We start from the raw sequence: 11,721 nt of genomic DNA, 5'->3' as shown, positions 1-11,721 counted from the left end.
CAATCAACAGCCTGATCAACTCTGTGCGAAGCAGATGTGTCACATTGCATGAGGCAAATGGTGGTCACACCAGATAATGACTGGTTTTCTGATCCACAACATCGAATTAACAATGGTTTATTAATCAAAAAGGGGCAGGCAATAGACAGGTCAAGGCAGGCATGGGTCAGTAAACCAGAGGTGGGGCAACGGAACCGGACAGCAGGCAGGCTCAGGGTGTGCAGAGGTCAATAATCCAGAGGTGGGGCAAAGGTACAGGTCAGCAGGCAGGCTCGGGGGCAGGCTCAGGGGCAGGCAGAGTGGTCAGGAAGAGTGGTCAGGCAGGCGGCCTCAGAGTCAGGAAAGGCAAGAGTCAAAACCAGGAGGGCGAGAAAAAGAGAGACTGGGAAAAGCAGGCACTGAGACACAAAACCGCTGGTTGACTTGACAAACCAGACAAACTGGCAACAGACAAACAGAGAACACAGGTATAAATACACAGGGGATAATGGAGAAGATGGGCGGCACCTAGAGGGGGGCGAAGATAATCACAAAAACAGGTGACACAGATCAGGGTGTGAACTAATTTATTTATTTCAATTGACTGACTTCCTCATATGAACTGTAACTCAGTAGAATCTTTGTTGCATGTTACGTTTATATTTTTGCTCAGTATAGAAAAAAACAGCTGCGTTACAACAGTGTTTCAGATTATTTTGTGCCCAATAGAAATTAATGGTAAATAATGTCTTGTGTCATTTTTTGTCACTTTATTTGTAAATAAGAATAGAAAATGTTTCTAAACACTTCTACATTAATATGGATGCTACCATGATTACAGATAGTCCTGAATGAATCCTGAAAATGATCAAATCAAAATCAAATGTATTTATAAAGCCCTTCTTACATGAGCTGATATATCAAAGTGCTGTACAGAAACTCAGCCTAAAACCCCAAACAGCAAGCAATGCAGGTGTAGAAGCATGGTGGCTAGGAAAAACTCCCTAGAAAGGCCAAAACCTAGGAAGAAACCAAGAGAGGAACCAGGCTATGAGGGGTGGCCAGTCCTCTTCTGTCTGTGCCGGGTGGAGATTATAACAGAACATTGCCAAGATTTTCAAATGTTCATAAATGACCAGCATGGTCAAATAATAGCAATCACAGTGAACAGGTCAGGGTTCCATAGCCGCAGGCAGAACAGTTGAAACTGGAGCAGCAGCACGGCCAGGTGGACTGGGGACAACAAGGAGTCATCATGCCAGGTTGTCCTGAGGCATGGTCCTAGGGCTCAGGTCCTCCGAGAGAAAGAAAGAAAGAAAGAAAGAAAGAAAGAAAGAGAGAAAGAGAGAAAGAGAGAATTAGAGAGAGCATACTTTAATTCACACAGGACAACGGATAAGACAGGAGAAATACTCCAGATATAACAGACTGACCCTAGCCCCCCGACACATAAACTACTGCATCATAAATACTGGAGGCTGAGACAGGAGGGGTCAGGAGACACTGTGGCCCCATCCGACGATACCCCCGGACAGGGCCAAACCGGCGGGATATAACCCCACCCACTTTGCCAAACACAGCCCTCACACCACTAGAGGGATATCTTCAACCACCAACTTGATGAGTAAGAATGATGAGTAACAAAGTTACAGATGCATAATCTATTCTTATTTCAAATAAAGTGACACCAAAATGTTTGTGTGTGTAGAGCAGGTTAGAGCAGGCTGGGCTGGTGGAGCTCTGTGTTTGTTCCTTGTGCCCTCTGGGTAACTGGGCAGGTGGAGCTCTGTGTTTGTTCCCTGCCCTGATGGGTAACTGGGCTGGTGCAGCTTTGTGTTTGTTCCCTGTCCTGATGGGTAACTGGGCTGGTGGAGCTCTGTGTTTGTTCCCTGCCCTGATGGGTAACTGGGCAGGTGGAGCTCTGTGTTTGTTCCCTGCCCTGATGGGTAACTGGGCTGGTGCAGCTTTGTGTTTGTTCCCTGTCCTGATGGGTAACTGGGCTGGTGCAGCTTTGTGTTTGTTCCCTGTCCTGATGGGTAACTGGGCTGGTGGAGCTTTGTGTTTGTTCCCTGTCCTGGTGGGTAACTGGGCTGGTGGAGCTTTGTGTTTGTTCACTGTGCCCTGCTGGGTAACTGGGTTGGTGGAGGTTTGTGTTTGTTCCCTGTTCCCTCTGGGTAACTGGGCTAGTGGAGCTTTGTATTTGTTCCCTGTGTCCTGCTGGGTAACTGGGTTGGTGGAGGTTTGTTTTTGTTCCATGTGCCCTGCTGGGTAACTGGGGTGGTGGAGCTTTGTGTTTGTTCCCTGTTCCCTCTGGGTAACTGGGCTAGTGGATCTTTGTATTTGTTCCCTGTGTCCTGCTGGGTAACTGGGTTGGTGGAGGTTTGTTTTTGTTCCATGTGCCCTGCTGGGTAACTGGGGTGGTGGAGCTTTGTGTTTGTTCCCTGTTCCCTCTGGGTAACTGGGCTAGTGGATCTTTGTGTTTGTTCCCTGTGTCATGCTGGGTAACTGGGTTGGTGGAGGTTTGTTCCCTGTGCCCTGCTGGGTAACTGGGTTGTTGGAGCTTAGAATAAGAACCTTTGAATCAGACCTCCTGACATGAAGATTAGTCAGGCTGCCCCTGAAGGTCTCTCCTCCCAACACAACCTGCTGTTCATTGGGCTTGACTTGGGGGGAGGATCGATGCTGGCCCAAGTCTTTGTTATCAACCCTCTACTCCAATCTGAGGAAATCACAGGAATGTTGTTATGTCTGTGGGTGTTTGGAACAAATCAACCACAACATTGTACACTTTATTGCAATTTCAGAATTTAAGATAAGAAACAGCTTGACAAATTAAAATGTCTTACCGTGTGCTATCCTTAATACAGTCAAGTAGTGCCGTCTTTCATCATTATATGTCTTGGTAGACTTCAAGGCATTGTCATCAAAGTTAAACACCACATATCCATCAACCAATGAGAGCTGGAATCCATGAAGCGGATCAATAAAGAAATGGTGCAATGATAGTGTTTACAAAAAGAGTACAAATCTGAAGCAAAACTGTTAAATTCAATTTGTTAACTCCTTTTGATACTCTTGCTCGTGTTTGAGGTTAAAATATGACACACCGAGTGCAGCCTTTGGATGATGCTCTATGAGAAACTTAATCCATTACTGAATAGTGGCCTGACCTCTTTGACTTCGCTGGTCCTGAGAAGAACACTTGTATTCTCCTTGCTCCTGTACCCCAGAGAGACCATGGCCATAAGGGTGGTCCAGAAACCCCGTGGGTCCACTGAAAGGGAGTAGCCTCACAAACACCCTAAAAATAAAACACTGTACAAGAAAATTCTATAACACTGTGACGGTGTCAAATGTGTAAACTCCTCCCCCACATTGTGCAGTCTGAAATGCATTCACAAAATTGTATGGCAATTTATGAGAGGCGGTTTACCAAAAGAGAGGTTGGACATCCAACACTGACACCAATTGTTGTGTTAAACTCAATCTCCCGAGGTGTTAAAATCACATTATCTATATATCCTCTGAATGGAGGGACTGTGATGTTATCTGAAGGAAAATGGATGACATGGATAATTGCATATTTGATAAAACATTCTAGGAAAACGCAAGTATCCCTTGCAAGAGGATATTATGGCAGAAAGCACATTCACAGAGTTTTGTACATTTCTCTCAACCCCCAATGTAGAAATTCCTGAAACGTTCTTTCTTGTAGTCCATTTTGACAATCTCTCTTTCTTCTCCATGTACTTCAAATTGTGTATCTATTACACCTGTAAATTCACAGGGAGAAAGCAGAAGTAAACAAAAAAGTTGATGCAGACAAACTAAGCCTTTTTGGGTGAACTGTGCACTGCGAGTCTGTGTTACTAACTTACAATGAATGAAACTTTCCCAGTACTCTTGGTTTTGAGGACTTAGTTGTCTGGCCTTCCCTGCAGCACAATACAACCTCTCTCCACAATAACATTAGTGTACGAATCCTATGAAATACAACATTCATGACGACATTTACACTACAGACACCAACCATAAATTCTCAATTAGGATTTAATCTATTCATGTTCAACTGCAATACCTTGAATTTCCGGTGTGTACTTGATGATATTGTATGCTTATTGATTACACTACTTACAATGTAAACCAAGTCTTTCATTCACTTGCATGTACTAATTATTCAATGGTTTCTGCATGTGATTGTAATCAACATTTGTACCTGATATCAGATATACATACATACCTAATTTCCTATATAAAACAGTAATGCATTCCACACCCGGCTGTTTGTGTGGAACTTGACCAGTCTTCTTCTCTGGATTTCAGGGTCTTAATGTCTGGAACCAAACCGTAACCAATGCCGTCAAAATAATAAGGCACTGTTGACTGTTGACTAACCCAAACTCTGACAGGAGGAAAGAATTGCATGATACATTCTGACATTTAAGCAGAGAGGACTGCTATATATATGGTAATGGTACAGGGCATAACTGGCCAAATTTGGACAGCATTCACCATTCTGTACAGTATGGTCTCTTTTATAGATGTTAAAACAAGGTGGTGATCCCCTTTTGTTGGTTCTTACTTTATATATGGGTGTTTGTCTACGCTGATGGCATTCTTGAAGTTGTACAGACTAAATAATTGTCCATTGATAGTAGACAGTTTGATGGCTCCACAGCACTAGGGTAACGCAGCTCAACTGCAGGCTAATGAAGGAGGGGCATACATAGTGAATTAAAACAAAACTTGAATATGGAGAATAAGACGGGTCTGGTCCCGCTGATTACAGACTAGTAAAGTGTACTTCTCTATTCAACAATCTGAGGATGATGCAGAGGCACAACGCACCTGCGAGACAAGGGATAGAGGACTGTAATTACAGTGAAGTCATCAGGATAGCCGTCCACGTAGAAGACCACACTGTTGGTGTCCAGGTTGAGGAGGCCAACTGCTGTGTTTAGCCGCTAACTCTCCTTAGACACTTGGACTGTGATGTAAAGCTGTGTGTGAGACTGGCCTCAGCATCTTGCGAAACTCTAGAGAAATAGTAAACAAACAGGATTACAAGGGAGCGGTTTCCATCATGGGCAAACATGTCATCAAGCTAGTATCAAATCCAGAATGTTTCCCCAGAGGTGTACCTGTTAAAAAACACCTTGTCAAAAACAGTGGAGTTCACTTTGGTTCTGGTTATTAAATCAAATAAAATGTATTTATATAGCCCTTCGTAACATCAGCTGATATCTCAAAGTGCTGTACAGAAACCCAACCTAAGGAAAAACTAGCTAGGACTAGCTAGGAAAAACTCTCTAGAAAGGCCAAAACCTAGGAAGAAACCTAGAGAGGAATCAGGCTATGAGGGGTGGCCAGTCCTCTTCTGGCTGTGCCGGGTGGAGATTATAACAGAACATGGCCAACATGTTCAAATGTTCATAAATGACCAGCATGGTCAAATAATAGGTCTGGGACAGGTAGCACGTCCAGGGGACAGGTCAGGATTCCATAGCCGCAGGCAGCACGGCCAGGTGGACTGGGGACAGCAAGGAGTCATCCTGCCAGGTAGTCCTGAGGCATGGGCCTAGGGCTCAGGTCCTCCGAGAGAGAGAAAGAAATAGAGAAAGAGAGAATTAGTGAGAGCATACTTAAATTCAGACAGGACACTGGATAAGACAGGAGAAGTACTCCAGATATTACAAACTGACCCTAGCCCCCCGACACATAAACGACTGCAGCATAAATACTGGAGGCTGAGACAGGAGGGGTCAGGAGACACTGGCGGCCCCATCCGATGATACCCCCGGACAGGGCCAAACAGGAAGGATATAACCCCACCCACTTTGCCAAAGCACAGCCCCAACACCACTAGAGGGATACCTTCAACCACCAACTTACCATCCTGAGACAAGGCCGAGTATAGCCCACAAAGATCTCCGCCACAGCACAACCCAAGGAGGGAGCGCCAACCCAGACAGGAAGATCACATCAGTGACTCAACCCACTCAAGTGACACACCCCTCCTAAGGACGGCACGAAAGAGCACCAGTAAGCCAGTGACTCAGCCCCTGTAATAGGGTTAGAGGCAGAGAATCCCAGTGGAAAGAGGGGAACCGGCCAGGCAGAGACAGCAAGGGCGGTTCGTTGCTCCAGAGCCTTTCCGTTCACCTTCACACTCCTGGGCCAGACTACACTCAATCATATGACCCACTGAAGAGATGAGTCTTCAGTAAAGACTTAAAGGTTGAGACCGAGTTTGCGTCTCTCACATGGGTAGGGAGACCATTCCATAAAAATGGAGCTCTATAGGAGAAAGCCCTGCCTCCAGCTGTTTGCTTAGAAATTCTAGGGACAATTAGGAGGCCTGCGTCTTGTGACCGTAGCGTACATGTAGGTATGTACGGCAGGACCAAATCAGAGAGATAGGTAGGAACAAGCCCATGTAATACTTTGTAGGTTAGCAGTAAAACCTTGAAATCAGCCCTTGCCTTGACAGGAAGCCAGTGTAGGGAGGCTAGCACTGGAGTAATATAATCAAATCTTTTGGTTCTAGTCAGGATTCTAGCAGCCGTATTTAACACTAACTGAAGTTTATTTAGTGCTTTATCCGGGTAGCCGGAAAGTAGAGCATTGCAGTAGTCTAACCTAGAAGTAACAAAAGCATGGATTAATTTTTCTGCATCAATTTTGGACAGAAAGTGTCAGATTTTTGCAATGTTACGTAGATGGAAAAAAAGCTGTCCTTGAAACAGTCTTGATATGCTTGTCAAAAGAGAGATCAGGGTCCAGAGTAACGCTGAGGTCCTTCACAGTTTTATTTGGGACGACTGTACAACCATTAAGATTAATTGTCAGATTCAACAGAAGATCTCTTTGTTTCTTGGGACTGTCGTGTCTTTGGCTATGCCGGATTAAGTGATATGACATGCTATTCTATAAAATAATTTCTCCGTAATTAATATTACCTGATTGAGCTTATCATGTAAATGTAATTAACTAGAGAGTCGGGCACCACAAAATAATATTTATAGAGCTGTTATCTTCCGAATAAACTCTTATAGACCTAGTAATATTTTACATCAATGGCAGTCAACATTAATCGTCACGTTAATTCAGTCTCATCTGAAAGTTGTAAATTCTTAGGTATCTGCACAAACCCTGGCTAACAAGTTGAATCAGCAATACAAAATTGGGTTTAATTATTTATTTACTAAATACCTAACTAATCACACAGAATTACACATACACATATTTAAATCATAACTTGATTACAAATGACGTCATAAAGGAAAACATCCCTAGCAGGCGGAACAGATATGACAGCTGGTTACACAAAAGAAAAGGGCTGGGTTTGAGTGAAAGAGCGGGAAGACTGAGGAACAAAGGCGAAGCTGTGCTATCATAAATACAGTATCTTATGTATTCTAAATTACCACCCATTTGGAAAAGGAAATTGCAATAAATATTTACTCTGAGCTGCGCTTCGGTAGGTTGGTGGTAGATGGATGGCTGTGTTGCCCAACCCGAGTCCTTTGTCCCTTGAAGAATGTCTCTGGTGGTCAATTGGATACGTTGTCGTAACGTTGTTGTGTGGTAGACGGGATACTCTTTCTGTTCCTTCCTAACCCTCATTTGCATCTGCTGTTGCTAACTCAACGTCTAGGTGGTATCACTTCTGTAGTGAATAAGAGTTCAAAGTTCATACCATTCGCAACCAAAGCTCACGCTGATGTTGGCTTTATTCTTTAGTCATTATCTGAACCATTCTGACATCGGACCGTCGTCCTCACATCATCGGAACAGGAGGTTATATTGTCGTCAAGGGCTTAAATAGGAAGGGAGAGGAGGGCGTGTTTGAAAAGTTTTATAGCCCATGTCCCTTCACAGGGGTGGGCCACTGATTGAGTAGAGCCCTATCTTATGAAAACCCAAATCTCACATGTGACCCTTCCCATTGGAGGTCATGCCAAATAGAGAGCTGGGGAGAAACACCAGGAGAGGAAATCAACAGATTGTTCACCTAGTCAGCTCGGAGTTTCGAACCACCAACCTTGGACTACTGGCCTGGCTACCCGACACCCTTTTTTTCTTGGCTAATATTATTTAGTGTCTGTTATGTAATTTAAAGTGGTATTGGCAGCAGTGACAGCTGCTTTGGCAGAGTCTAAAAGCTGCCCAATGTAATCTGAAACACACAAAAATAGTGTGTGTGAATAACATACCTATGTTCATGTTGTGGCACAGAGTGTGTAAACTGCAGATGTTATTCTCATCCGTTCCATGTCATCATTAAAACACCAGCATAATCTTTCATATTGTGTCCACAAACTTCTTTGAATCTGTAACTGCAAGAGCATCGTTTCTCATCATGTCTCTTTTCTTCTTTATCTGACCAACACGTTGCTTGTGGGTGTCAAATTTGGCTGAGATCTGCGTGTAAAAAGTTTGTGGATAAGTGGAATATACACTGAGTATACAAAACATATACTCAGTGTATACTTCCATGACATAGACTGACCAGGTGAATCCAGGGGCAAGCTATGATCCCTTATTGATGTCACTTGTTAAATCCACCTTAATCAGTGTACAGATGAAGTCGGAAGTTTACAAACACTTAGGTTGGAGTCATTAAAACCAGTTTTTCAACCACTCCACAAATTTCTTGATAACAAACGATAGTTTTGGCAAGTCGGTTAGGACATCTACTTTGTGCATGACACGAGTCAAACAGATTATTTCACTTAAAGCACTGTATCACAATTCCAGTGGGTCAGAAGTTTACATACACTAAGTTGACTGTGCCTTTAAACAGCTTGGAAAATTCCAAAAAATGATGTCATGGCTTTAGAAGCTTCTGATAGACAAATTGACATCATTTGAGTCAATTGGAGGTGTACCTGTGGATGTATTTCAAGGCCTACCTTCAAACTTTGCTTGACATCATGGGAAATCAAAATAAATAAACACCATGGGACCACGCAGCCGTCATACCGCTCAGGAAGGAGACCCGTTCTGTCTCTTAGACATGAACGTACTTTGGTGCAAAGGACCTTGCAAAGGACCTTGTGAAGATGCTGGAGGAAGATGCTGGAGGAAACAGGTACAAAATTATCTATTTCCACAGTAAAACGAGTCCTATATCGACATAACCTGAAAGGCCGCTCAGCAAGGAAGAAACCACGGCTCCAAACCGCCCTAAAAAAGCCAGACTACGGTTTGCAACTGCACATAGGGACAAAGATCGTACTTTTTCGAGAATTTTCCTCTGGTCTGATGAAACAAAAATAGAACTGTTTGACAATAATGACCATTGTTATGTTTGGAGGAAAACAGGGGAGGCTTGCAAGCCAAAGAACACCACCCAACCGTGAAGCACGAGGGTGGTACCATCATGTTGTGGGTATGCTTTGCTACAGAAGGGACGGGTGCACTTCACAAAATAGATGGCATCATGAGGAGGAAAATTAAGTGGATATATTGAAGCAACATCTCCAGACATCAGTCAGGAAGTTAAAGCTTGGTCGCAAATTGGTCTTCCAAATGGACAATGACCCCAAGCAGACTTCCAAAGTTGTGGCAAAATGGTTTCAGGACAACAAAGTCAAGGTATTGGAGTGGCCATCGCAAAGCCCTGACCTCAATCCGATTGAATATTTCTGGGCAGAACTGAAAATGTTTTGTCAGGAGGAATGGGCTAAAATTCACCCAACTTATTGTGGGAAGCTTGTGGAAGGCTACCTGAAGTGTTTGACCCAAGTTAAACAATTTATAGGCAATGCTACCAAATACAATTGAGTGTTTGTAAACTTCTGACCCACCGGTAATGTGATGAAAGAAATGAAAGCTGAAATAAATCAATCATTCTTTACTATTATTCTGACATTTCACAATCTTAAAATAAATGATCCTAACTGGCCTAAAACCGGGAATATTTACTAGGATTAAATGTCAGGAATTGTGAAAAACTGAGTTTAATGTATTTGGCTAAGATGTTTGTAAACTTCTGACATCAACTGTAGATGAAGGGGAGGATACAGGTTAAAGAAGGATTTTTAAGCCTTGAGACAATTGAGACATGGCTTGTGTATATGTGTGCCATTCAGAGGGTGAATGGGCAAGACAACATATTTAAGTGCCTTTGAGTGGGGTATGGTAGTAGGTGCCAGGCGCACTGGTTTGAATGTCTAAAGAACTGGAAAGCTGCTGGGCTTTTTAATCTCATCCTTTGGATGGTCTGCCATCCAAAGGACATCCAGCCAACTTGACACAACTGAGGGAAGCATTGAAGTCAACATAGGTCAGCAACCCTGTGGAATGCTTGTGACACCTTGTAGAGTCCATTCCCCAACTTATTGAGGCTGTTCTGAGGACAAAAGGGGGGAGGGGTGCAACTCAATATTAAAGGACTCTTCCTAATGTTTGGTATACTCAGTGTATGATAAAATATCAGAATCAGAATGAAATATCAGACAGAGACACTGGAATGTGTTTTATTGAGGTGCATACAATATACTGTAGTGTGAATTGCCCTCAATCCCTCCATTAACAAAGTGCAAAGCTTTTTTCAACATCATAAAGCAAAGCATTTGCCCCTTATCATGTAGCAGGTTGGCATTCATTGTCATGAATCTTGCCCTGGATGAAGTTCTGCCGAGTGGTCACTAGCTGGCACAGCCACAAAGTCTAAAATCTGATTTTAAACCTAATCCTTTTTTAACCTTAACCACACTGCTAACCCTAATGCCTAACCCTAAAATAAGAGCAAAAATCAAATTTTTGTTCTCATGAATTTTTACAATATAGCTCATTTTGACTTTGCAACTGGCCCATCTAAAGATACATTGCTCAGTTCTGCCTCCATGATAAGACTCACGACAATAAATGTCAACCTGGAAGGATTGAGAATGGGTCAATAACATCATACATTTTGGTGCAATTCTTGTTTCTAATGTAGCTTTAGTGTCGTTAAAAAGCAAGAATTAGGATGATTACTACACCTTTAAGGTCCTTCTCGGCATTCATGGCCTCTGTCAGTAAGCTTCTTGCATTATTCTTTAGCTCCTCGGACCTGTTGGTCAGACCTTTCTCCTCCACATCCTGAAACATATCAAAGTTAAGAGATTTGTGAAATAATTTTGCATGGTATGTTAACTATTTTCCATGTCATTGTGAATTTAAGTTCATGGTGGCTGTAGCATCCGGACCAGAATAATCACCTTCAGAGCTTTTTCGGGTGCCTCTTTGGATATGTTGGCCGTAATCTCTGCCTCTTCAATGGCTTTTATTATTCTGCTGTAGGCTCTCACGCTTTCAGCAGCATGCTGCAGGTCAGAGATGTTGGTGGCATTGTGTACTGCCCTGCAATAACAAGGAATACAACGCTCACAGTGGTCCATTATCAAGGCACAAGGCGAGATTCAGATGCAGACAAAGGAGGCAGATGGTTGGAGTCTTACAATGTTTATTAATCCCAAAAGGGGTAGGCAAGAGAATGGTTGTGTACAGGCAAAAGGTCAAAACCAGTTCAGAGTCCAATAGGTATCGAAGGGCAGGCAGATTCAAGGTCTTGGCAGGCAGGATGATCAGCCAGGCGGGAAAGTAGTCCAGAGTAAAGCAGTGGTCAAAACCGGGAGGACTAGCAAAAGAGAATAGAAAAGGAGTACAGGGAAAAACACACGGGTTGACTTGACTAAACATACAAGACGAACTGGCATAGAGACAGAAAACACAGGGATAAATACACTGGGG

The sequence above is a fragment of the Oncorhynchus kisutch genome, linkage group LG13 (genome assembly GCF_002021735.2).
Source record: "Oncorhynchus kisutch isolate 150728-3 linkage group LG13, Okis_V2, whole genome shotgun sequence".
Classification (NCBI taxonomy): Eukaryota; Metazoa; Chordata; class Actinopteri; order Salmoniformes; family Salmonidae; genus Oncorhynchus; species Oncorhynchus kisutch.
The sequence above is the reverse complement of the archived record's forward strand: the minus strand, read 5'-3'. Positions refer to the sequence as shown.